We start from the raw sequence: 25546 nt of genomic DNA, 5'->3' as shown, positions 1-25546 counted from the left end.
TCTGCACACTGACCTTCAGGGTTAAAGGGTGAATTAGCAGTTAAACAGTAACTCCAGCGTTTAAGACCATTTATTGTTAAAACTGTGTAAATGATCAGCAGAGCTTTATTTTACTGCCAAGGAAGATCATTTTATTTTTTACCTAAAAATACAAATTCTGCTGTGGAGCCGTAACAGGGCTGTAAAAGAGCCAGCCCCTGTACTAGACAAACTAAAAATGTCTTCATTTGTTTGTTTGAAACCTCTGAAGTTGCTGAATACCAGCATCACATTAGCATCGCTATATATGTGCATCTACAACAAAACTAGTTTTATATTATTGAAAACATTCATGCAAATAGTGTATAAAGTAGCAGGTGATTAAGGTTTTTAAGCAAATCCACATTTATATCTCAAGCTACAAGTTTAAAATGAAAGTTAGACTTAAAGATGATGTGTACCTTGGGCCTCATTCTTGAACCATTTTAAAGAATACATTTCTTCTTAAACCCACTTATACAGTTTTCACCAATGTTTTCTTATATGAAAGTTGTTTGTAGGTAAGAACAGAATCTACACAACCTCAAGATCACAAATTTGCAAACAATTCTGACATCTCAGAACACGTCATGAATCTGATGTGGACTTAAGACCTTTGTCAAGAACAAATGGCTGTGGGTGTCCTCCATTGGTTAAATCTTTGTATTTTAGTCAACCCAAAACATGTAGGCCTAGTGCACTGCTTTGCTTTTGCCTGTATACAAAAGCTTTGTTGTGGCAAAATCATTGTTTATTAAGCCTGAGGCTAAACGACACCAAATGTCAGTCCATTTTATTGACTGCAGGATGAATTTTTTGCACTATATGAGTGTCAGATTACATTTTGGTAAATTAATCTCTACAGTCGCTGTTCTGGCTCTGAAAAGCAACATGCATCAATATTTCTGCCTGTCAGCTTTAAGGAATTCATCTGTCCATTTCTGCTTTTATTTTCTTTCACGTTTCTTTGCTCGATGATACAGTTGAGGTGTCTTGTGGTCTGTATACATTGGCCCCCAGCAATCCTAGAATTGCACCCCTCATTCCTATAACTTAAGAATCACTTAACCACTGTCTGAATGGACACCGACTGGCCACTTCTTTAAGTACACCTTCTGGTTTCTACACTCTTTGTCCATTTTATGAGTTCCACTTAACATATAGGTACACATTGTAGTGTAGTCCATCTGTTTCTCTGCGTACTTTGTTAGGTCCCACAGTCCCTTTTCATCCTGTTCTTCAATGGTCCCCCACAGGACCACCACAGAGCAGGTATTATTGGGTGGTGGATCATTCTCAGCACTGCAATGACAATGATGTGGTGGTGGTTGTGTGACGTGGTCGTGTCAGTGTGTGTTGCACTGGAACAAGTGGATCAGACACAGCAGTTTACTTTGAGAATACTAACTTAGTTGGAGATGCTAACACCATCTCTTATCTTATTGTCCTATCATTCATTGTGGTAGTAAGCACCACTCTCAGGAAATAGAGTTGCTAAGGCTGCAGGATTGCTATCGGATGTTAATTTGGCAAATAAAAACTTGACTTAAGTACTGCACCTGAAGTTGGTGCTGCTGGTTGTAATGGCATTACATTAGTAGTGTAGTGGCAATGAAATTCATCGGTTTATTCATTTTTCTCCATTCAAACGTAATGGCTTCCAACCTAATTGACAACACACCAATATCAAATGCACATTCCTCTACAAACCAATCAGTGTCAAGTATAGGGAGATACAGGCCACATAGGTGTTGACGCCAGGACATAGGGCCATCATGCAAAGTTCTTAAGTGCACTCACTAAGTTGCAATATAAATCTAACACCCTGAGTAAAGCCTCCTTTCACAACTTTCATTTTTTCAGCATGTCATCCAGCACTCTGTAACTGCCAATCAACATCAGCTAACTCATTAGATGAGTTGGAAATGAGTTGTTCATTAGTGTTTGTGTTGTGTTATATTATAAAATCAAGCAAAAGTGACAAGCTATATTGTCTGTAATATTTGTTTGCACTTTTGAATGATCTGGTCAGTTAAATCTTGAGGGCCGTGAAAGCGTTTGCCATCGGCTGTGTGGGTCTCGACTTTGGAAAGGTTTGGACCCTCTGCTTTAGAGAATTCAATTATCTGTCCATATCTGGGTTCTCATTCCAAGCGAGAATAGTATTTCATTTATCGAAGCAGACACCTCACTAACACACTCTGCAAGAATCGTTTCAGATCTCCATCTCGCTCTCATCCATGACCTCCAGCTCACTACTGTGATATAACACAGCCTGTCATATAACACACCTCCTACTCATAGAAAATCTCAGTACATTAAAGACCTGATTGGTTATTTCCTTTTCTTTTCCGCCTCTTTCACCTGCATTTGCAGCCATGAATGGCTTAGCTGCTCAAACACAATGGTCAATAGGACTTAGCGCTGCAAATTGCATAGGGCCTCTTTAATGTGTTCTCAGCATTAGAGGGAAGCCAAAGACAAGTGATGCGTATACTGTCATTAAGAAGTCTGGAATCATATTAATTTCTCTTGCTTTGTAGTGTGAATGTGTTTACATGCATTAAATAATCTGATCGTTATCAGATTTCGGCAGTTATGTGATTATCCAAGTGGTAATGTAAACAACATAGTCTGATTTCTTAAATTGGATTAAGGCCTAGAAATTTGATTGAGAAATCTGATAGAGAGTTGCATTTTAGTTCTGGAATCTGGTTTCTCAGCACATGTATACCCTTACTCTGATCTCTTTCGTTTCTCTCAGTCTGTGCATGTGCGAAAGCAGAGAACTGCCCTAGAAATAGCAAGCAGTGCTTAACACCGCACCCACAAGATAGTAATAAAACCATTTTAGAACGAAGCTGAAACCAACTTAAAGGAATTTAAATATTTTTCATCTTCTAGATGACATATATTTTTATATTTTCAGCTACAGTGACTTGATGAAAAGTCACAGCATGACGTCTGACTTTTACATGATGTGTACATCACATCTCATTCTGTGAGTTTGCTGGCCGGTTGCAAAGCAGAAATGTGATTACAGCCTGATTCATGACCCAGAGTTTTCCCCTTATCTGATTACTCAAATGCATGTAAACACATTGAATGGATTACTGACAAAATCTGATTTCCTGCAGTTATTGGATTATTAAATGCATGTTAATGCACACAGTGTTAACTTATAACATATACAGTACTGTGTAGAAATCTGAGACCACTCTTAAATCGTTTAATTTATACATTTAATTTATATTTATAAGAATAAGTTAGCATCAAGAAAAATGTCGAAAATATATATTCTACGTACAATTGCACAGAAACCTCAACAACTAAATATAATATCAAATGTTTTAGTATTTAGTGTGTTTGTTCTTTACCTCTATTACAGCTTCCATTCTTTTCAGAAGACTTGCTTTTATTTTTATTTTTTTAAAGAAATTTGCAGGGTTATTTTTCCTTACTTCCACCTGCATTTTCTCTTCTTACAATCTAAGTAATTCCAAACACATTCAATGATGTTGAGATCTGACCTCTGGGGTGGCTGGTTGTTAGGCTTTTCTTCCTTATGCTTAGGCAACTGGATTATTTTGTATCTAATCTCCTCAGAAATATCTCCTGAAAAATGAATAACTTGTACTTATAGGCTGTTTTGACTGGAAATTAAGTGGGGTGGTTTCTGACTTTTGCATAATACTGTAGATTTAAATGTCATACTTCAGTCACAGGGCATTCTGGATATTAATTTGATCAACTTCACTATATTATACAGCTTTCTCCATTATTTTTGAACCAGCTACAGCTCTGTTTATCATTCTGGACACATCTAACATTTTATTTTATTTTTTTACAGTCCCCTAAACTGAACTAGCATGGTAAAATCAGTACAATTATCTGCAACTAAATTGGTTTTATTTTATTAAAAACATTTTCTGATCTGTTGACTGTTAGAGTAAATAACAGCAGCACATAGGGTGCTCAGTGACTGCTGGGGCATCCTGTGCAGAGCGCAGATGATGGTGTGTCTGAGCGGCAGTCTGGAGCTGATTTGATCTGACCTCATGGAGTGTGTTGAGATAATGCCTGTTTGAACTGGCCTGCAGGCCCACAGTTTTATAGCAGATTTGAGGTTTAGTTCAGTTCAGGATTTTGTGGCACCTACAGTGTAAAAGTGCGTTCTGAAAGTTGCATTTTAGAATATTACAAATGATTAGGGTATAATACATGCAATCAAATATGCACTCATTTTTTGGCAAAAATAACACTGTCATGCCTTTTTTTTAATGTGATAAAAGCTGAGCGTATAGCTCTATTGTCTACATTCCATTATTGTTTCTCCAGTCACTTTTGTTTTTTCAGTGTGTTTGTGAAAATAATTTCCAAATCATACCAAAATAATCATATGGGGGCTCCCAAGTTACCAGCTGTCTAAGAATTCACCCTAATGCCGTATCCATACATAGCCAGGAGTCCAAGAGAACATTACTGGTCTCACTGTCTCTGGGTGGGTGGGTGGGATCATCCTCCCTCTCCCACCCTTCAGTCAACGTGATGTGAGACAGGGTTCAAATTGTGACAGGTCTTGGGTGGTGTCTGGACAGAAAGTCTGACCAGAGCCAATTTAAAGTGGGGCCTGGCCACTTTCGATCATTTTTGTTGTATTGAAAACATGACTGCAAAAAACCAGGGGGAGTTAGTCCTCAATGAACAAGGGTGAATAGCACTAAACAGATAATGATGAAAAGTTCCAGTATTTTCTAACTACCTGTCCAAAACCTTCCCATAATTTTCAAAAGTATAAGGATGTATTTCGCATAAAAAAGCAAAGAAAACATAACTGCCTATTTCCTTTTTTTCTACAGCAAACAGGTTTTGGGAAGTAGGATGCTAGGATTACTGCTACTGAGTGCTGACGGGTTGGCATTACTGCTACTAGTGCTGATTGATTGGTGAGTGGAGCAGCTGATTGTCTGAATGAAGTGTATGTATATGTATATCCACATAATTACATTGAGTATGGATCAAAGTGGTTTATTAACATTTTTGTAAGTCATTTAAATCACAGAAATTGTTTGGACACTCATTCAGTAAATGACGGCATAACGAAAATTGTCCTGTGTTCAGATGGTGGTGCCTAAAACATCTTAATATCCTACAGCAGGACACAAATTCCATGCGCTCTGCTTGTTCTTCTGTGGAACACGTCTTTCCTGCTGTGGATCGTTCAGCAAAAATGCTCCTGCTCGACCGCTATGTCTCACTTTCCATGAGGTAACCAATCAAAAAAGGGTGGGTAAAATTGAACTGGCCAGCAAATTCTACACTAGGACAGTTTTGCTTGCAATTGTGAATTCAAAAAATATTTTCCCACTGTCTTTATAAAACCAATATCAATTAAAAGTCATTCATTTGGCAGGTCAAATATGACACAGTGCAACATACCAGACAAATCTTCTAACTTTTAAAGACGTTGAATACATTTGCAAGGCACTGTAAACATGGAGACATTAATTCACAGCACCATCTGTCTGAACAGAACCTTGTGTGTGAGCGTTTGTGATTGTAGGGACCGCATCATCTACACCAGTGCATTCGTTCCAACCCTGATCAGCACACACCTGATTTCCCTAATGAGCTCTTCTCCTAAACAGGGCAGGGTGCCCAATTAGTGAATCAGCTGTTGTGGTTTATGGGTGGAACAAATACCTGCTAGAGAATTATCCACAGGTACTGTGGCTCTTGGTGGATTCAGCTGACTGCCTAGTATGAAGGTTGTAGAACGCGGAAAAAGAAACTGGAGCTTCAAAAGTCACCAAGTTCGCCTATATATGATCAAGTTACTACATTTCTGAAACATGCATGTATATTGAACATGGAAAGTCTAGCATATGTAGCAAGCATTTACATTCTTTTTAAACAGGCATGACATTAATAAGGCCTTGAGGAAACTTCACTAAGCCATAGCACTGTATCAAAACAATGACTGAAACAGGTGGGCTTATCGCATGTTAACTTGAGGGGAGACTGTAGCTGAAACATTCACACCTTTGAAAATATGCAATGCATGGAAGAATTATTTTCATTGCATTTCATATGAAGACTCATCTTGTTAAATTCCATGTTGTAAATCACTCCAAGTAACACCATGGTTGAATGACTGAATGTGTATTGGAAATATTTGCTAAGAGGTAGCCAAGCTTTTTAATATGTGTTTGCACTAATCCTGGGTGTAGGGTAATGTAAATGAATATCGGTAATGAGTGACAAGTAACTCAGTGATGATATTTCAATTTAAAATTAATTTGCAGTCTGCAGTGTTGGGTTTGAGAAATTCAGGGGGCCCAAGAGGTTAATTATTGCATTTCACACCCTGGATGCATCATTAAATAGCCATGACCCCACACCAGCAGGAGTTAACAAATGCATATACGCTGCTTTTTCTAGCAGGGAGGACAAATCTTGTGTCCTGTGCTGGGACTGGCAAGTGGTTTTCCCTGCTAGCAGCTCCTCAACAGACTATTACACATGTGACAGACTCTAGTCCTGGCAGACCACCGCACTGCAGACTTCAGTGTTCAGCCTAGTGGCATGACATGTAACTAATGCTGCCTACTCACACAGTTTTCTGAGGCAGGAAAGCAAACAGTCCGAATCAAATGTTTGTGCTAAATGATGCCTGCTAAGGTTCCTTGGTTTGGCTGTTTTTTATAGGCAGTGTGTAAGTATATTCAGTAATGCTGTATTTAGGTTAAGAAAAGTTCAGTATGCTAGCCTCCATAAAAGACATATCTGGGTAAACATGCCAATGACTAATGCCAACACAGCTAAGCACTAACAGCTAGCAACAAGCTGTTGCTGATGTTTTGATGTATCTCTGCCTTCAAAGTGCTTCATAAAGGTAATTTGGTTGTCGGTGACTTTATCACAGAGCTACTGTCTAAGGCACAGACTTATGAGACAGATTGGGCAGCAAGGCATCGAGACAGCTGCTTTCAGTCTAAGCCACAGCCATTGTGACTAGACAAGCTAATCCTAACGCAGAAAGCAGCAGCCTGAAGCCAGTCCTATCAAATTTTGTAGGAAAATACTAGCCAATTCCAGTCAGGAAAGCAGGCAAAATACTAGTTCATTGTAGTTCATCATGCAGGAAACAACCAGCCAGTCTTAGCACAGGAGCTTCATCAAAAAGGACCGGAAAAGTAATAACTCTTCTGGCTAGGCTAGTTAGCAGTAGCATGCAGCATATTACCAATAGCACCTCTTTCCAGTTCCCTGAGGGTCGTGCTGATTCACGCCCTTGCAGAGCTGAAACTATTACTGCCATCTTTACATCTGTCCCTTAAAACAGCTGTTCCCTCTCAGCCTTACTGAAATGAGCTCAACGCTTTGAGTAAAACATTTATGTGATCATTTGGTATCATGTAACTGTTATGATGCTGCAAAGACATAATGATAATATGATTCATTTGCCTGGATGGAGGAAACTTGGAATGTATTTCTCAGCTTTATACATAAAATCTGACAAAATGTCTGATTCTGATGATCACAAAATGTGACTGAACTGTCATACAGATTACACAGACTACCACTCCCACTGTATTTTTCATTTTTTATGAATTTATCTTCTCTTGTCCTGTCGTGCATCTGACCTTCCCACTTTGTACATCCAGTAAAGATTCACCATTTATAGCACCTAACTTATTCTGTGGTCCATTGGAAAACACACATATTTGTTTGAACTAGACCTGGGCATTAGGTTGATGTAATGAGATATCAGTAATAACTGTCACTGTGAATATGCCTCAAAAGCAATAGCATGCTGAGAAAGAGGACTGATAAAAACCTAAACATTTTAAACAGCTTGCTAATTGATATTAAATATTATTTGCATGTAATCTTGTATTATTTTTTACTGTTAAAACAAGAGATTATTACATGTTTAAGCTCTTGATATGCAGTAGAACAAATTCTTGTCTGTCTCTTCTGCAGGCTTCCCAGAGTGCCACATACTGTCAGAGGAAAGTCCTAAGCATTTTCCATACAGCTTAAGTGTGTGTATGGTTCAGAGTTGTAAAATTAGGAAAATATATATTGACTTTCCACAGTTACCCTACAGCTGAATTACAGAGCACATTCTCAAATACGTCAATTTTAAAAATAAGTCAAGTCATGGATGTGACTTTGGAACCTATTCACTCACTCACTCATACATGTTTAGCAGTCTGAAGTTTCTCCACAGGGGCAAACAGCAATTTTGTACTAGCACACAATTCGCTTTTGAGTGGATCATTTAAAGAGAACAAAAATGAACCCACACCAGCAGGAGCTCAAAAATGTGCTGGTAACTTTTAAAGTGAGAAGTAAGGTATTATACTCAAAATGTAATTAAACTCATGTTATGCAATGACTACTACAGTCATGTGAAAAAGTTTTAACACCCATGGCCACCTTACAGGTTTTGTGGATTTTCTATGTGAAAATACATGAACACATCCTCTTAAATATGTTTTTTTGCTAATTTTGTGTTTGTTTGCTGTGTTTAACATTATATGTATTTATTTATTTTCCCACAATATGTTATATTCAGCAAATAAACAACGGGTGTGCAGTAAAATGTGTTCTCTGTAGAGGATGTCTTAACATATCTTCACTTAGAAAATCAACAAAGCAATGATTCTATTCAATCGTTGGTGATGCCACAGCCATCCTAAAAGCTGTAAAGCTGAGAGACCACCCTTGGCCCCACTTTCCGGGTGGGTAGGATGGCCTCATTTTCCTCCCATCACCCAGCGCAGTGCTAGCCAGTGCACACGTCTGTTGGCTGACATAACAGAACTGACAGTTAACGTTCTCCTCCAGGCATGTTAAGCTGCCCAATGGTGTTGCATTAGCAGCAGTTCAAAAAGATACAGTGGCTGGCTTCACATGACTTGGAGGAAGCATGTGCTAGTCTTCATCCTCTTAGCATTAGCAGTATTGTGTGACTAGAGGGAGACCTAGCTAGTGGGTAGAATTGGATATGATTAAATAGGGGGGTATTGGGAAAAGCAAATAACCAAAATGCAATGTAATTTGACTGGGATTTTTTCTCTTATGTTGACATGCCTCTGATTTTTTTACTTTTGAAAAATGCAGTAAGGCCTGTGATGTTACATCCACCATTTCTAACGCATTTATTCTGTGGTCCATCCTAAAAGAAAAGTTATGTAGCCACTAAGCAGAGTTCAGGGTGTACATAGTTGTGAGGTTTATGTAATTGCGTTCAAATAGTTCCATCTGGATATTTCACATTTGGTTATAAAAAAGATCACGTTATGTAACCTTGTGTCAAACACAAAGTCACGGTCAAATTAGAATCTTCTTGACCGGTTTCCAGTTGTTTGCTGGGTTGGCTTGTTCAGAGTTAACAGTCCAGTCATATTTATATTCGCCACATCACACTTGAGTCTGCAGATAAACACACGCACAGACATTCCAAGTTATTCACTTCTAGTTATTCATCAGAGACCATGAAGGCCCAAGAAATGAAATCTACATAAAAAAATACAAACAAACACTGGCTTTCTGGTCATGTCCCTGTCTCACTTCATTTCTCTCTCTGTTTTCTCCCTCTATCCCATCTTCCCGGACTCCTCCTCTAGCCCTCACCCTGCATTTCTACATCTGTTTTATTATACTTGATTTCTTGTCTTTGGCCATCTGTCTTTCATTATAATCCCCTTAAAGGTCATCATTGTCTGAGTTTTAAGGTCATTTGTATTAAATTAAGACCTTCTTGCAAATAGACACACGCTTCATATCCTGAATCGGATAGACAGATCATTTCCTGGCCTCCTATCTTCTTAATCCTTTATAGCTTAGCTAATCTTACTTTAATCTCTTCACTATTTCCCTATAAACTGTGTGGGAGCATAGTGGTGCGATAATAAACAATGTGCCTGCATGCTAATTTCCCAGAGCTCCCCTCAAATCCAAGATCCTTCAGTTGGGACAGGAAGAGAATGTGGCAGGGACAGAAAGCACATGGATGAATGGTGGGTGATCATGCCTGACATTAAGATGATCTCATTTTTAAAAGCAAAGATTCTTCAAGTGAATTTAAAATGCTTACAGTGTAAAATATTATTTAGAATGTTTAAGTAATCCATGTTATACTATGATTGTTTAATATCATTATTTGTTCTGTGGTGTGTCTAAGCAGGGGTTTGGCGAGTTTGTAGAATATTAGGTGAGAGATTTTGGTGCTCTGCCCTAAAGAAATGTAGTTTAACCCCTTAAATTTACAGCCTTAATGCTTCCTAAGGCATATTATTCTATAACTAAGTGAAAAACAATGCAGCTTGGCTCAGTTATTCTTACATTATGGAGGTGAGGAATGGTAGCCTGAACCTGCCAATATGTCCTGGCCTTTTAAGGGTTTAAGACATGGACTATGCAACAGGGGCATCACCCGGGGTTCAATATTAGCCAAAAGATTTTCACTGTCTATCCCACACATTAATATGTTCTACATCTTGTGTTGCATAAGAATAGAAATAGATTAAGAATGCTATGAATGGTAATTCATAGGTCTGTTGAGTCTACTTCTATTGGGTCAACCTACACCACAGTCAATGCAATAAAAATAAACTTTGACCGTTGATCTTTATGATTGAATGCTGTAATTCTTTACTGGTTTGAATTTAACCAGAACACTCTCTGCAAGCACTCACAAACTACTACAGGATTCTGGGAGCAGATAAAACACATTGTTCTCTTGATAGCAGTTAGCCCAGCAGTTGGCTATGAAATGATACAATGAAGTATGCTAAAATAATTCTTCAAATCAAAGCAAGTAACTGTAACAGCTAGCACTGAGAGATCTATTGGGCCAGACACTCAAACCACTGACCCTACAGGATGCTGATGTTTGGTGCCTTCACACATCCAAATACAGTACATGGTTTTAGAGACTTGATTCATGCAGTGTGGAGAATTTACATGCCAGTCACCTGCACAATGCCTCTCATAAGACATACACTACAAGGCTAAAAGTATGGGGAAGATACTCATACAATCAAGCATACAACCATACAATTTCGATAGACAAACATTGGCAGATGTCACCTCTCCACTGAGTCAGTTAGTCTGCTAGAGTTGTCCTGGTCAACTGTAAGTTCTGCTGTTTTGTGGAGCAATAACAGCCATGAGAGGGAAGGCTACACAAGTTCACAAAAAGGCCACCAATTGCTGAGCAGTGTGAAAAGTTGATTGTCTTTGGCAGAACTCCTTACTGAGTTCCAAAGTGTCTTTGGAAAAATCAACACAAGAACTGTTCATCAGTCACATCAGAACCAAACAGCTGCATACAGACATCATGCACAATGCTAAATGTTGGTTGGACTGGTGTGAACTACGCTAACTCTGTGTTCTGGAGCAGTGAAAACATGCTTCACAATCTGGCAGTCTGATGGACAAGTCTGGGTCTGGGCAGAAGAGTGTTTGCCAGAGAAGGAATAATGTTCTGGGGCTGCACCCATGAGTGCTCAACTGTGCGCTTACAACTTTGTAGCAACGGTTTGAGGAAGACTCTTTTCAGGTCCAGCATGACAAAAAAATCTTTAGCAAGTTTGGTGTGGAAAAACTTGACTGGCCTGCACAGTGCTGACCTCATCAAACTCCTTTGGGATGAACTGGGATGCAGATTATGAGGCCTTACCCAACAGTGCCTGAATTGACTAATGCCCATGTGGCTGAATGGAATGAATCCTTGCATCCCTGCCATGTCCCAGAATCTAGTGCAAAGCATTCCTAAAGAGAGGAGGCTGTGAGAGCGGCAGAGGGGAAATTATGCATTATCGCCATTGATCTGTTCCATTGTTTTTTTTCTCAATTACATCACACTCAGAAAAAATGGTTCTTAAAAGGTTCTTGGCTTGTTATAAGTTCTTTAAAAGGTTCTTCACGCTCATACATGATTTACGAAAATAGCTATTTAAAGCACCATCTATTGAAAGATGGTTTTTGGCACCTTCATTTTTAAGAGTGTAGTGATGCTTGAAACATCGTACCAGCAGCTTTCTGCAAATGAATTTGATAAAGGGTAGACCTGCAGGGCCACGGAATGCTGACTGTAAGAAACAGTCTTTGTTGTGCTGAGGAGGGGGGTAACGGATAAGCACCCCCTGATTCATTTTGCAGCAAGAAATTGCTATCATCTACTCCCATCGCTCTTTCTGATGATGGAAGATGTAGGGGGGGTGGAGGCTGCATATACAGAACTGCCATAGGGCAGAGACCATTTTGGTTGATGGTTAAAGAAGGAGATTTCATTTGAAAACAATTCTAGTCAGCAGTGATTTCATTTTCTTAGCATAAAGCATTAAAGTCAGAGCACTTTGGTTTTAAAAGCCAAGTTTGGACATTAATATCACTTTTTATTGCTTGTTTACAGTGATATAGGGGGTCCATAGGGAGCCTTAGAGCTGTGTGAGTGTATGATAACTCCAGTAAATGACTTCAAGAGAGCAACTGCTCTGGGTGGGTAAGATGACAGACTCTCATGAGAACTCACTGTCTGTCTGCCCTCACACACAAGGCATATGGGAAGGGTCTTTGCATGTGCAATGGAAAAAAGAAAGAGAGTGCTGTTAAACCCTTAAGCAGAGCAACAAATTAATTAGCTCGGTTTCCCACTCTCATGAGCTCTCCTGTGTTATATTCAGGGCCTAGACAGGAAAACTAATTACACTTCTTTAAAACCAACATGACGTCTGCGATCCGATTCTTTTTAAAGAGTAACTACACCATCTAGCACTGCTCTGTAATAATAAAATAAACCAGCCTTGCTTGAAATGCAGGGGTGGACGAAGTACACAAATCATGTACTTGAGTTAAAGTAGCGATACCCATGATAAAATATTACTCCAGTAAAAGTAGAAGTCCTTACTTTAGACCTCAACTTGAGTAAAAGTACAAAAGTATTTGCCTTCAAATGTACTTAAGTATCAAAAGTACAAGTACTAAAAGATTAATTCTGGCTCTGATGTCCTGTTATCATTTTTATAACCAGACTGGCTTCATGAACTAATTTCAGGTGAAAGTCCTCCAGCGTCTCTCTTGGTAAACCAGTCTTTTAATAGAACGTCATTAATTAGTGACGCTGATGTCTATTAAAATGATCATAAGCACAAAACACTGAAGGTATTAATTCTTAATTCTTCAGCGGCTTGAGTCAGTGGTGCATACCATTAAGGTTCAAGACGCACTGCATGATCAGAAACAAATACCCTTGTTGAAGATTGGGATAGTAGTAGAGAAAAATCGTCAAGCATAACAACTCTCAGTTGCAAAAGTGCCGTTTGATTCTGTCACTCTCCATATTTTCTGGTAGCTAATAGTGCAGGGTAATAGTGCAGGCCCACCTCCGAACCCGTAGAGTGTCCAGTGTGCTCCTTCCATTTTTGAGCATTTTTTAAAGTTGAGCCTGGGGTGGAGTTAGCTGAAAATAGCTGGGGGTAGTTATTCTTGAAAGTCACTTTAGAGAACTGGAATAACTATGCAGGGTGTATATACAATATGACCAGAAACACAGGCACCACATACAGAAGGTCATTGGGTCACTGCCCACTAGAAACTGCCAAGCTAACACAAAGCTCGGTGGTGTCATTGTAGTGAAGTAGTGAAAACATGATTGATGTGCTGTTTTCCACATGTGCATATATGATTCACCTTTGTTTTTTCCCCTGTTTTGCTCTAGCCTGGCATATTGGTCTTCTACAGCAGGCAGACAATGGTCCAGCACAAAACTTAGTTGACTTAATTTTGCATTTAATTTTCACTTGACAATGAATCCTTTGAATAGATCCAGAGTGCATTCTTAAGCACATCGCATTTAATTGATTTCCCCATTTTTGATGATTTCATCTGCTCGTAATCTTCAATGAGTATCTTAATCTTAAACAGCAGAGCAAAGTGATTACATCTGCTTTGCTATCTCAATTTTTTCTGGTGGCTTATAAGCACTTTATTGGTGAATTTCAGAGACTAATCAAAGCTGACTGAAATTTAGGTCATACTTTATTTGGATAGCCCCCAATAGATGATATACAGACATTCAAATTTCTAACAAGCTAGCCAGTGAAAGGTGAGGTTTAGATTTGGGGAGTTAAGGCTAGGGTTAGTGTTTTGGAAAGTTAGGATGAACTGAATAGATATTTAGTTGAATGTAAATTAGATGTAGGATAAGCATCTACCCTGGGCTAGCCAAAGGAAGAGTTACAGAAATTTACTTTGCATCACTCAGTTTTCTGTTGGAGCCTTGATTCCCGCTGATATGAGGATAATTACTTTTCTCTGGTCACTGTAGCCGTCCCTAATGCTGTCAAAGTCCCTTTTGTAGTGGAGATGTAGAATATTGAGAGAAACAAAGCTACAGTTGAATTCAAATTATGCTTATGTTTATTAGATTAATATTGCTCTGCATGCAGACCGCTGAAAGCAGGCTACCTGCCAAAGCTGAACTTGGTGTGGGTAAGTCACACCATCACTGTGTAACTCAGTATAAACATTTATTCAAATACATTATTATTATTTTTAATATATTTACCCATAATCTTGGATCATTTGTTCACATGCTGCCCTCAAAGTGAAGTCATTTTAGATGTCACTTTTATTTAATTTTTTAGAAACACTTCTTATAACTTCAGCATGAGAAGGAAGAGCTAAACTGCTGTAGACTTCAAAGGCGGATATATGTAAATGCATTTTTTTAATGAAATCACAGAAACAGTGATTTTAAAACAGGCTATTTTTGATGCTTATTTTTCATTCCATTTTTAAAAAGTGAGGAAAATGTGTTTTTCCAGAATGTGGGCCCCTCACCCCAAGTCACCACCTACCAACTAAATGGTCCTGCAATACAACATTAATAACCATTATCAATGTCTTATTACATTAGTTCTCAGCACTGATTCTGGAGTACCCCCAGCTAACAAGCCCTTCCTAGTCAAAGTGGTGCTAATGGAGGGAATGTACAAGGGATGTGGGACCTCCAGAAACCAATATAGGCTGTAGAGGCAGAGCTGCCATCAGGCTACGTTCAGTTAGGGCCTGTCCCAGATGACATCCTGGGCCCTGCATTCCTCCCCTAAGTCAGGACTTTGGTGACGTCAATAAACTGCTGACCTATGGGGTAAGAGCTCTAGAAGGTGCTAGGTTTTAAAGACTGAATCATTAGCAGCAAAAACCAGAAACCATGCCGCTGTGCAGCACTTCCTCTGTTGTAATAGATTATTTTATTTGAGTAACTACCACAACACTGTTTGAGAAAGGCCTCACAATTGATCCTAGCAAAAGGAATTTTGGGTTAAGAGGCCATTGTGGAGTCCATATTAATTCAGGCATTGCCAAAGGATATACTACGAACACATACAGGTTCCCCTAAAAAAGAAATGGGACACTTATTGCGTAATGTTTCCATGTAAATAAGGACTGCAAAACTACAGGGCCCGAACTAGGAAAGGTGATTCCTTGTGATTAGGAGATGCAGGTGTGCTACTGTTGACCAACATCTGTCCCAATAAATATATTTCACTGTACTGTTGTTTATGTATTGCTGTATTAACTTTCACACATTTTTTCTGGTTTGTCATTATATCTGTAAGTGGGATGAATATTTAGACTGATGGCGCTTAACAGTACTGTTGACTAGTGACAGGAGGACTTTCCCAGGTTACTGCCTCCAGAATAAATAACCTGCCATGGGAGCCAAAGGCATCAGCATCCAATTCTGAGATGTGTTAGAACAAGTCTCAAAATGGCATGAAAATGAACTACACCAACACTATTCAGCACGGCACTGCCGCTAATATTAGCAGGGTCATTTGGTCTGCACCAATTTGCTGCTGCCTCATGCTGTGTCCATAGAGGAGCTCAAATTAAGAAGTAGAGGAAGTGATTTTTTTTTTTCAAATCAGGAGAGCTAATGCTTCCTTTGGTACCAGACTATTGACAGTGCACACCTTGCAGTGCCCACTAAAACAGTTTGGCTGCTTCACAGCAATGAAGACATAAGGGGACATCTTTTCCCTTCAGAAAGCATGGTAAGGCATTAAAGGTAAGGTAAGGCTCTTACCTTGCTATGACACATTTTATGTGTTTCACGTCTTTAGATTTGCCCTGGAACTGCAGTGTATGGCCAAAAGTATGTGGACAGCCCTCCTCAAGTTTAAGTTCATGATTTCAGGGATCTCCATTGGCAGTAGATTTTCTGCCCCACTAGATCTTCTCTGGTCATCTGTCAATGCTTGTATTGTGAAATAGAAGTGCTCTAGTAGCAACACCTGCACAAGAACTGTGCATTGGAAGCTTAATGCAGCTTCAGGGTTCCCTGCCCGAGCATCTGTGCAAAAGCCTAAGATCACTATATGCAATTCCAAGCGTCAGTTGTAGTGGTGTAAAGCTTGCCACCACTAGACTCTGGAGAAGTAGAAATGTGTTCTCTGGGGGGACAAAACACTTCACTATTTATCACTTTGATTTACGAATTTACAAGTTTGGCAGATGCCAGTACAAAGCTATGTACCGGAATGCATAGTATCAACAGTAATATTTGGTGGAGGAGGGATAATGGGATATTGGGCTGAGGCTGTTTTTCAGGGTTGGGGCTTGGCCCCTTAATTTCAGTGATGGGTGATGTTAATGCTACAGTATATAAACACATTCTAGACAGTTATATGCTTCTAATTTTGTGGCAACAGTTTGAGGAAGACCCTTTCCTGTTCCAGCATGATTGTGTCCTGTGCTCAAAGTGAGCTCCATAAAGGCATGGTTTGATGAGTCTGGTGTGGAGGAGCTCCAGTGGCCTGCACAGAGTCCTGACCTTAACTCTACTGAACACCTTTGGGATGAACGAGAATGTCAACTTGCAAGCAAAGCCTTCTCATCCAACATCCGTGCCTGACCACACAAATTCTCTTTTGACTGAATAGACTCAAATTCCCACAGAGACACTTCAAAATATCGTGGAAGGCTTTCTCAAAACAGTGGAGGCTGTTATAGCTGCAAAGGTGGGGCCAGTCTATTTATGCCCATGTTTTGGAACGGGATGACCGACAAGCTCATATAAATGTATCCATATTTTTGGCTATATAATGTATGAGGCTAAACCATTACATACTTGCCTCAAACTGGTTCACATTGTAGAGTAATCTTAAATATCCATTACATATTATTATCCATAAAAAATGCATAAAAACGTGGATGACATTCAGGCTTTGAGATGGCTGCTACTACTGATATACTTCTGTCCATTTTTATGGATAACAGTATGTCATGCAATATCAGAAACAACTTGAGCAAAACTTTTGGAGTTTGCTTTCTGACTTTACAAGGTTTGAGATAAAGTACTGGCTGGTGGCTTATCAATTGACATTATTAGCTACATTAGCCTCACATCTCCGGGAAAAAATAAAGAAGAAATTTTCAGATACAAAACATGTCTTGGCTAATCAACTACATCTGAATTGATGGGAAAATTGTGTAAATATTATTCTTAGCCAAACTCTTGCTTTCACATTTTAGTAACTGTCTTAATGTTAGTAACAACAGATGGTTCTACATAGGCTGTATCTGCAGGTATAGGCTATGTTGGTTGCTGTTTACTAAGGAACAAACTGAGTGTTCAATTTCTACACCAACTGTAAACATGCCCACGAAAGTTGGCAAACACAGTCAACAAGTCAGCAAAATCTGACACTAAGGTAGTGCCAACAGTGCTTTGCCCAGCTGGGACATCTGCATCGGGGCTCTCATTTGATATCTAAATATTGCTGCATCGACACAATTGTAGTAAACTGCATTTCCATGCATTCACTAATTGTTGAGGTCATAACGCTTAAAGGGGAACTCTGCTGATTTTGCAAAAGGACTTTAGATGTAAACCAAATCATTCAGAGTAGTTTGGTGTGAAATGCAGCTTTCTGAGAACAGAGACAAAATTGTTCACATTATAGTAAGAACCAGACGTCCGTTTGTTTACACTACAAATATCACCATTTTATCTGTGATTCAGAATGACCAGTGAACTTACATGTGTCTTATAAGGTTTTATATGTCATGCGTAAACAGTGCTCATCTCGAAAACAATATGGTTTTGGGTACTATTTTTTCCTTCCAACGCCCTACATGTACCTCCCTGCCCTTCATGCATTTTGTGTTGTTTGGGTGGGCTGGGCTGGGCTGGGTCGTTGTTTGGGTCACATAGTGTTAGCAAAACTCAGAGCTTAAGTGAGTTATGTTATTCATCAGAGGAGCTGCGATTGCTCCCACTTTGCTGGTGAATTGTTCAGAATGGTGGTGAACTGCGCTGAACCAGGATCCAAAAATAAATGGAGAAAATACGGTTCGGTTGCCACGACAAATAAGAGAAATCCTGAAGTTGTGGATTATTGTTTTGAAGCTACAAGAAATGTACCAAAGTCAAACTCCACAAACTAAAAACCATCAAAGACTAAAGACCTGTGAAAAAATACAATGCGTAATTCTTCAAATGCCGGCTACTATAGAAAACTGCTGTTTCCTCTGTTGTGTTTTACACCACAGAAACTGAAATCAAGGTAAGAAGTGTTTGTGAGTGAAATAAATTTGTCATGATTATCCACCGTGCATATATCACTGTTAGCCGCTAACTTATAGTAGGCCTACCTCACTAGTAATTTAGCAAAATCATTCCCCTTTTACTGCCATATTTAATAATAAGTGCATTAGTTGGTGATGATGATGATGATGATGATGATGATAACTGATCAATGTCTCTAAAAAAATCACATAAATTTAATAAGTACTGAGTCATTTAATGTAGTAGGCACACTACATTAAATATGCTGTATAATTGATGAGTTAACACAGTGCATATCAGCAAATACCAGACTAATGACAAGCACAGATATTATACTGCCTAAACACGACAGTGGTCCTCCAGCTCTTCTCCAGACAGCGGCAGCAAAATGAGATACTTTAACTTGAATCAGAAAGACGGGCACTGCTACTGTCTGTTCAGTGAATCTCAACTGTTTGGCTGGGCATGACGTTATTTCTCCTTTTTTTCCGGTCCCTCAGGACTGCAACAGATTTAGCTGGGACAAAAAAAACTCAGCATGCCGTCATTATTAGCAAGGGGCTTTATTTTCTGACAAGGTGGCCAATTAGAGCTCTAACAACCAAGTAATTATCAATTATACTTTTACTAGGAGAACTGTGCCGCGCTATGATGGGGATACCTCTTGATGTTAAAACCAAATGTTAAGAGCCCTTTTCTCTGTCGATTCACAGTTTGCCATTGCTAAAGCACTTAGACATCCTCATGCTCTGTGACATTAAACTCTATAAAACAAACAGCTATAAACAAAAGCTTTCACAAATGTGGTCATTCGAGAACGAGAGGGTGCAAAGGCTTTATCAAGCATCATTTATACTGTGTCTAGGCTGCATGCCAGCATGCCCATCCAGCCGAGGGGATGTGGCATGTGCAAGTCATTGCACCAAAAGGAGAGCAAGACCGAAGCCCAACAGTTGTCACAGTTGTCAAGAGAATTCAGGTTGGACAAGAGGTTTCTGCTCAGGTCGAGCTTTTTGGCTGGGGTGTTTCTTCGAGTTTAGCTGCAGAAAGAGTTTTTCATCAAAAATTGAGTTTACAAAACGTGGTGGTGCGAAAGCTCTAAAGTAGGTCAGTATATCCACTCCCACTCCCACCACCATCTTCTTACTTTCAGCTCAAGCACCACTCAAGGAAAAGCGAACTAAGAGGACGGGGCACGTGTGCTCTGCATCTCGTTTAGGCTAAGGATGGCAGATAGCAAAGAACAATGACAGATGCAAGCATCAGCAAGAACTCTAGAAGGTCAAGTGACTTTTGTCTGTGTCTGGACCTCTGTGTCTGTTTCTATAGTCAAGTCCACTGCTGCAAGATCTGTGCAAAAATAGAGTTCTCTATTCCACAACCTATATTACACTTAAAATAAAAGGTGCCAAGAACCTTTTTCTACTCAATACTGTAAAGGTTCTATAGCAGTGGTCAATAACCCTGGTCCTGGAGATCTACCATACGGTGGAGGGTAGTGCCACACCTGCGCCAGAGAATTTCTTCAAATAACTTCTTTAAAAGTGCTTGACTGGCTGAATCAGATGCATTAGTTTAAGTTTTGGAGCAGGGGGCAGCATGTTAGATATATTATAACTAAACAGCAGCAAAGCAGATTTCCAAGAAGAGGCTTTGGTGGCGATTGTCCTATACTTGTATATAATTAACTTTTTTCCTAGTACCATACTTCCAAGCCAAGAACTCTTTAGAAATCTTCATTTTCAAAATAATAAAAAATATATCTAGTATTCCACTCCAGACCTCCTGTACTAGACTAGAGCATAAGCAGTACTTTGCTTAAAAAATAAAACTTCAAAAACCCTATTTACTCTACAACATGTATATAATTCTATAATCTGTGTTATAATACATTATAACTTGTTCTCTGCTCCAAAACATGTGCTAGAGAACTCTAATTACTCCAAAACATGTGTTAGAATGTGTTATCATTGTCCTTTCTCCAAAACCTGGTCTGGAAAAACCTCTGGTTACTTCAAATACTGTGCTGAACTATATAACTATATAACCGGTCTTCTGCTCAAAAATCTGTGCTAACATATGGTATAAATGGTCCTCCAAAACCTGTTCTAGAAACCTCTAATTACTCCAAAATCTGTGCTAGAATATGTAGAATAAAACTTGTCCTCTACTCCGAAACTTGTGCTACCATATAGTGTAACTGGTCCTCTGTTCCAAAATTTGTATTAGAAACTTCTGGTTACTCCAAAAACTGTGATAAACTATGGTATAACTGGTCTTCTGCTCAAGAACATATGCTAGCATGCAGTGCAAATGGTCCTCTAGAACCTGTGCTAGAAACTTCTAGTTGCTCCAAAACCTGTACTAGAATATGGTAACTTGTACCCTACTCCAAAATCTGCGCTACTGTACAATGTAATTGGTCCTCTTTCACAAAATGTGTATTAGAAACCTCTGTTTACTGTAAAACCTGTGCTAGATACCTCTGGTTTCTCCAAAAACTAGTCTATCTGTGGTATAACTGGTCTTATGTTCAAATACTTGTGCTAACGTATAGAGTAAATCGATGTCCAAAACCTGCGCCAGAAACTGTTCGTTACTCTAAGACCTGTGCTAGCCTGGTATAACTGGTCTTCTGCTCAAACACCTGTGCTGATATATAGTGTAAATTGTTCTCCATGACCTGTTAAAATTTGGTAACTATCTTCTACTCCAAGACTCTAATTAATCTATAACCTGTATTTAATTCTATAATCTGTACAACAGTACATTATAACTTGGCCAGTGCTTCAAAACCTGTGCTAGATACCTCTGGTTATTCCAAAACATTTGCTAGACTACGGTATAACTGGTCCTCTGCTCAAAAACCTGTGATGATGTGTGTAAATGGTTCTCTAAAACCTGTGCTAGAATATGTTAACTTGTCCTCTGTTCCAAAACCTGTGCTACTATGCAGTGTAACTAGTCCTCTCTTTCAAAATGTGTACTAGAAATCTCTGGTTACTCCAGAACCTGTGATAGACTTTTAATGTCTTGTTGCTCCACAACCTTTGACAGAATACAATATAACTTGTTCTCTACTCTAAAACGTACCAAAATATGGTGTAACTGGTTCTATGCACCAAAATCTATGCTAGAAATATATGGTTACTCTAAAACCTCTGCTAAACCATGGTATCACTGGTCTTCTGCTTAAAAAACTGTGCTAAAATATTGTCCTCCAAAACCTGTGCTAGAACCCTCTGGTTACTCTAAAACCTGTGCAAGAATATGACAACTTGTCCTCTACTCCAAAACCTGTGCTACTGTACAGTGTACCTGGTCCTCTGCTCCAAAATGTCTATTAGAAACATCTGGTTACTCCAAAATTTGTACTAGAAACTTGTAGTTGCTCCCCAACCTTTAACAGAATACATTAGAACTGGTCCTCTACTCCAAAAACGTGTACCAGACTATGATATAAACGGTCCTCTGAACCAGAACCTGTGCTCGAAAACTCTGGTTGCTCCAAAACCTTAGATAGAATGTAATATATAACTAGTCCTCTCCAAAACTTGTGCTAGAATATGATACGTTACAGTGGTAGAGATGCAGGTTTGTATAAACTATGGAAAGCTTGGTGCTGGAGGCTGCACTTACCTTCCAGGGACAGACTGGGTGTCCTCAGTTGCACTCATGGAGGCCAGGGGGGTGTCCAGGATAAAGAAGCGGCAGCCGCACTCCAACAGGGGAGATGAGAGGAAGAGCAGGGAGTGAGAATGTGTCCGTCTGTGGAGAAAAGCAGCTGGAGTGCTGGAGCGAGGAGACTGGTGGAGCACGCAGAAGCTGAGCGTTTGGCAACACACACGCACACACACTTGCAGGGGGAGAATTGCGTGTGGCCAGACTCACACAGATAATACCCTTGCAGCTCTGCCAGGCAATTGAGGAGACAGGTGCAGGCATACAGGCATACTTACAACAACAGAAGTAGCTTCACATAACCTGACAAAGTTTTTCAAATCCTCATTGTGTGTAGAAGCGTCAGTGGGTCTGGATTAATGACAGCCCAAGGAGAGAGACAGAGAGCGAGAGAAAGAGAGAATCACACTGAGTCATTTTGTCCTTCTGACAGCAAGGTCCCGCTCATTTTCTGCTCTCGTCTCTCCGCACCCTCCCCATGTGTGTAGCCTACCTCTTTCACTCTAATTGGTCCTTTCTTCTTGGTTGATACAGACTCTCTCTCTCTCTCTCTCTCTCTCTCTCTCTCTCTCTCTCACTCACTCTCTCACTCACTCTCTCACTCTCTGTCTCTCTTCTGTCTCTCTCTCTTTCTCTCTCTCTCTGAACCATTGTTAGTTTTTCACTGTTCGCTGTTTTTCACTGTTTCAGTTTACGTTCACTGAGACCTTGGCGAGTACACTCTTTTCAAAATACATTATTGTACAAATCCGAAAGCCAAAAGTATGTCACCTTCATTCAATCATGCCGGGCTGTCCACCACAAGGATGTCGCTGCTTGTTATAACAGGTGTCGTAAGTGTTCTTGTCAGTTGCTCATGGCACCTATCTTGGCACTGCAACTCGGACTGACATATGTCATGTCAGTAACTTGGCTTTGTTGCCTTGGGTGAAAACAATTGGCAGTCCTTCCCTCATCAAAACAGCTGACCAGGCCCACCATTCCATTTTCTTTTCTTCTTCACTTTGTCTTCACCTTGCTGAACTTTACCAACGTCACATAGAGCTGAATGGTATATTGTGATTATTTAGGTTTTTGCGACTATTATTGTGAAAGCAATCTAAAATGTACCCAGAAAAACTATACCTATACAGAGGAAATCATCACTCTAGCAAGGGAAGGGACTGATAAAATTCCATTGCACCCATTAGGTAGGTCTCAGTACAAGGAGGGTGAAGGCTAGCACATGCTTTCACTGCATCTTTCTGATCTGCAGCTAATGCAATGCAATTGGACAGCTTAACACGCTTGGAGGAGAATGCTAACTGCCGGTTCTGTTAACTGCTAACAGAAACGTTAACAGAAACAGACTCCTGTGCTGGCTAGCATCAAGCTGAGTGATGCGGGTGGAAGAGTGAGGCCAATTGTGCTATCTTGGACCCCTGGTCACAGATGGCTTTAGTAATTTTTGTAATGTTGGGTTTATTGGATCAGGTGAACGCCTCAAAACATCTGAGGTTGGTCAGAATGCTCAAACCCAATAAAAATACAATAAAATACTAGATTGTATTGGAGGCTTAATTTGTATATTGTAATACGAGTGCTTGCTTACTGAAGGAAGTGTGGAGCGTGTTACCTTTTAAAAATAGATAAAGACAATCAATTAAGCCCTATGTTGGAACTATTGCCAAGTTTGATCTCTGGGCAAATAGGATGGCCATTCCTCTCCTCCATGTGTCTGAAGCTATCCAGTGACATTGCATTAACAGCAGTTTGAAAAGATGCTATGGTGTGTGATGTATCTTAGAGGAAATAAATGCTAGCCTTCACACCCCAGCTTGATGGTATTGTTGGATTGAGTGAGGTGTAGTTTGCAGGTAGAACTGGCTATCAGCTACTTTTGGAGAAAATTGAGTTTAAAAAAAAAGTAACATAAAAGATCAACCCCTTTTAACACTTGCAGACATGCATAGTTAATAGTTAAGACCAGTCAATCTATACTTCAGAAATCATTAGTTAGCATTAGGTTTTACTTTAGTTTCAGAGGATTGGCTTTATTGAAACCATTTGTAATCAGCATGCATAGACAATAAGAAAACGAGCACACAACATTTTCTGAGATTATAGGCAGCTTCTTTAAATTAAAATGGCACATTTTGGCACCTTTCTGGAGGTGACAGGGACTCCATCAAGGGTAGGTGTGGAGGGGATGTCTAGGAGTGCCTTTCTTTTCTGGAATTAGAACACAGAGCTGATCAATTCTGCAGAATAATTAAAAAGAAAAAAAACAAAAGGAATAGTGACATGTCTGCATGGTCACATGGCACAATCATGCACTTTGTAAAGGGGCTTTAGAGGCTACGCTGTGTGCTTCCCCCCACCCCAACCCCCAAAAAGATTATCGTTGCTGTTAATGTTGTTGTTGTGTTGTTGTTTATTTATTTCAAATGTATTGATTGTGTTGTTTTGTGTTGAGCTTTGGGGAGAGTGTATCTACCATGCGGAGGAAACGTATGGCGTAAAGTGACCTGCCTGAGCGACTTAAAATTTGATAAGCGAAGGCAGTATTAGGAGTCTTGCCTAAGGATTGGTGTAGTGTGGGGTGCTTACCCTGGTGGGGACTAAACCCCAGTCTACAGCACAGAAGGCAGAGATGTTACCCACTACACTATACCAACCAGTGGAAGGTGGAGAATGATGTGGTGAGCTGCAAGGAGTCTTGCTACACTTAGGAGGATGCAGAGTTCTCTTGCAATGGAGAGGACGCCCAAGGAGCTGCGGTAAGGTCGCCTGCCAAGGTCAATGTAGGATGGCATGTCCAGAGGAGCTGCGGTGGTAAGGTTGCGGCCCCAAGTGAGGACTGAGGGTGCTTGCTCCGTGGGACTTCTGCTGGCTGGCACTCCGCACGCTCCAAGGACTTGGTTCAGACTGTGTGGGTTGCTAGGATGGCTGACCTTTGGGCTATGTACTGCACATTTCAGAAGGGGCTTCAGGAGTGTGGTATGCAAAGTTGCACCACGAGCTCCAACCCCCTCCGTAAAAGAGACAACTGTTGCTGTTGTTTTGTTTAGTTAAAATGTGTTACGTGTTGATTGCGTTATTTTGTGTTGGGGGAGATGTATCTTCCATGAGGCAGATGTCCTGCCTGCTCCCTGGCTGTGTTTGTGTGTGACTTCTTCTGCTTGTGTAAATAAAAGCCCTTGTGGCAGAAATAAGGGCCTCTTCTGCGTCTTCTTCTATGCCAGTGCCAGCCTAGAAAACTGAATTTTCTCA

The 25546-nt window shown here is 39.9% G+C and overlaps 1 protein-coding gene across 2 annotated transcripts in view; it reads right to left on the bottom strand.

The window, feature by feature from the left end:
* opn7d (opsin 7, group member d) overlaps positions 1-22729 on the bottom strand; it is a 60105-nt gene extending 37376 nt beyond the window's left edge. Inside the window, exons 1-2 of one of the 2 annotated variants that reach the window (XM_017696287.2) lie at positions 22573-22729; positions 22253-22381 (exon numbers count right to left, since the gene is read on the bottom strand). The gene's annotated coding sequence lies outside the window, so the exon portion shown is untranslated. Of the gene's footprint in view, positions 1-22252 lie in introns of both variants that reach the window. The other variant, XM_017696286.2, reaches the window with a different exon arrangement.
* Between the last annotated feature and the right edge of the window lie 2817 nt (positions 22730-25546).

This window comes from Pygocentrus nattereri, chromosome 29 (assembly GCF_015220715.1).
Source record: "Pygocentrus nattereri isolate fPygNat1 chromosome 29, fPygNat1.pri, whole genome shotgun sequence".
NCBI classification, from domain to species: Eukaryota; Metazoa; Chordata; class Actinopteri; order Characiformes; family Serrasalmidae; genus Pygocentrus; species Pygocentrus nattereri.
This window is presented reverse-complemented; position numbering and strand designations above follow the sequence as displayed.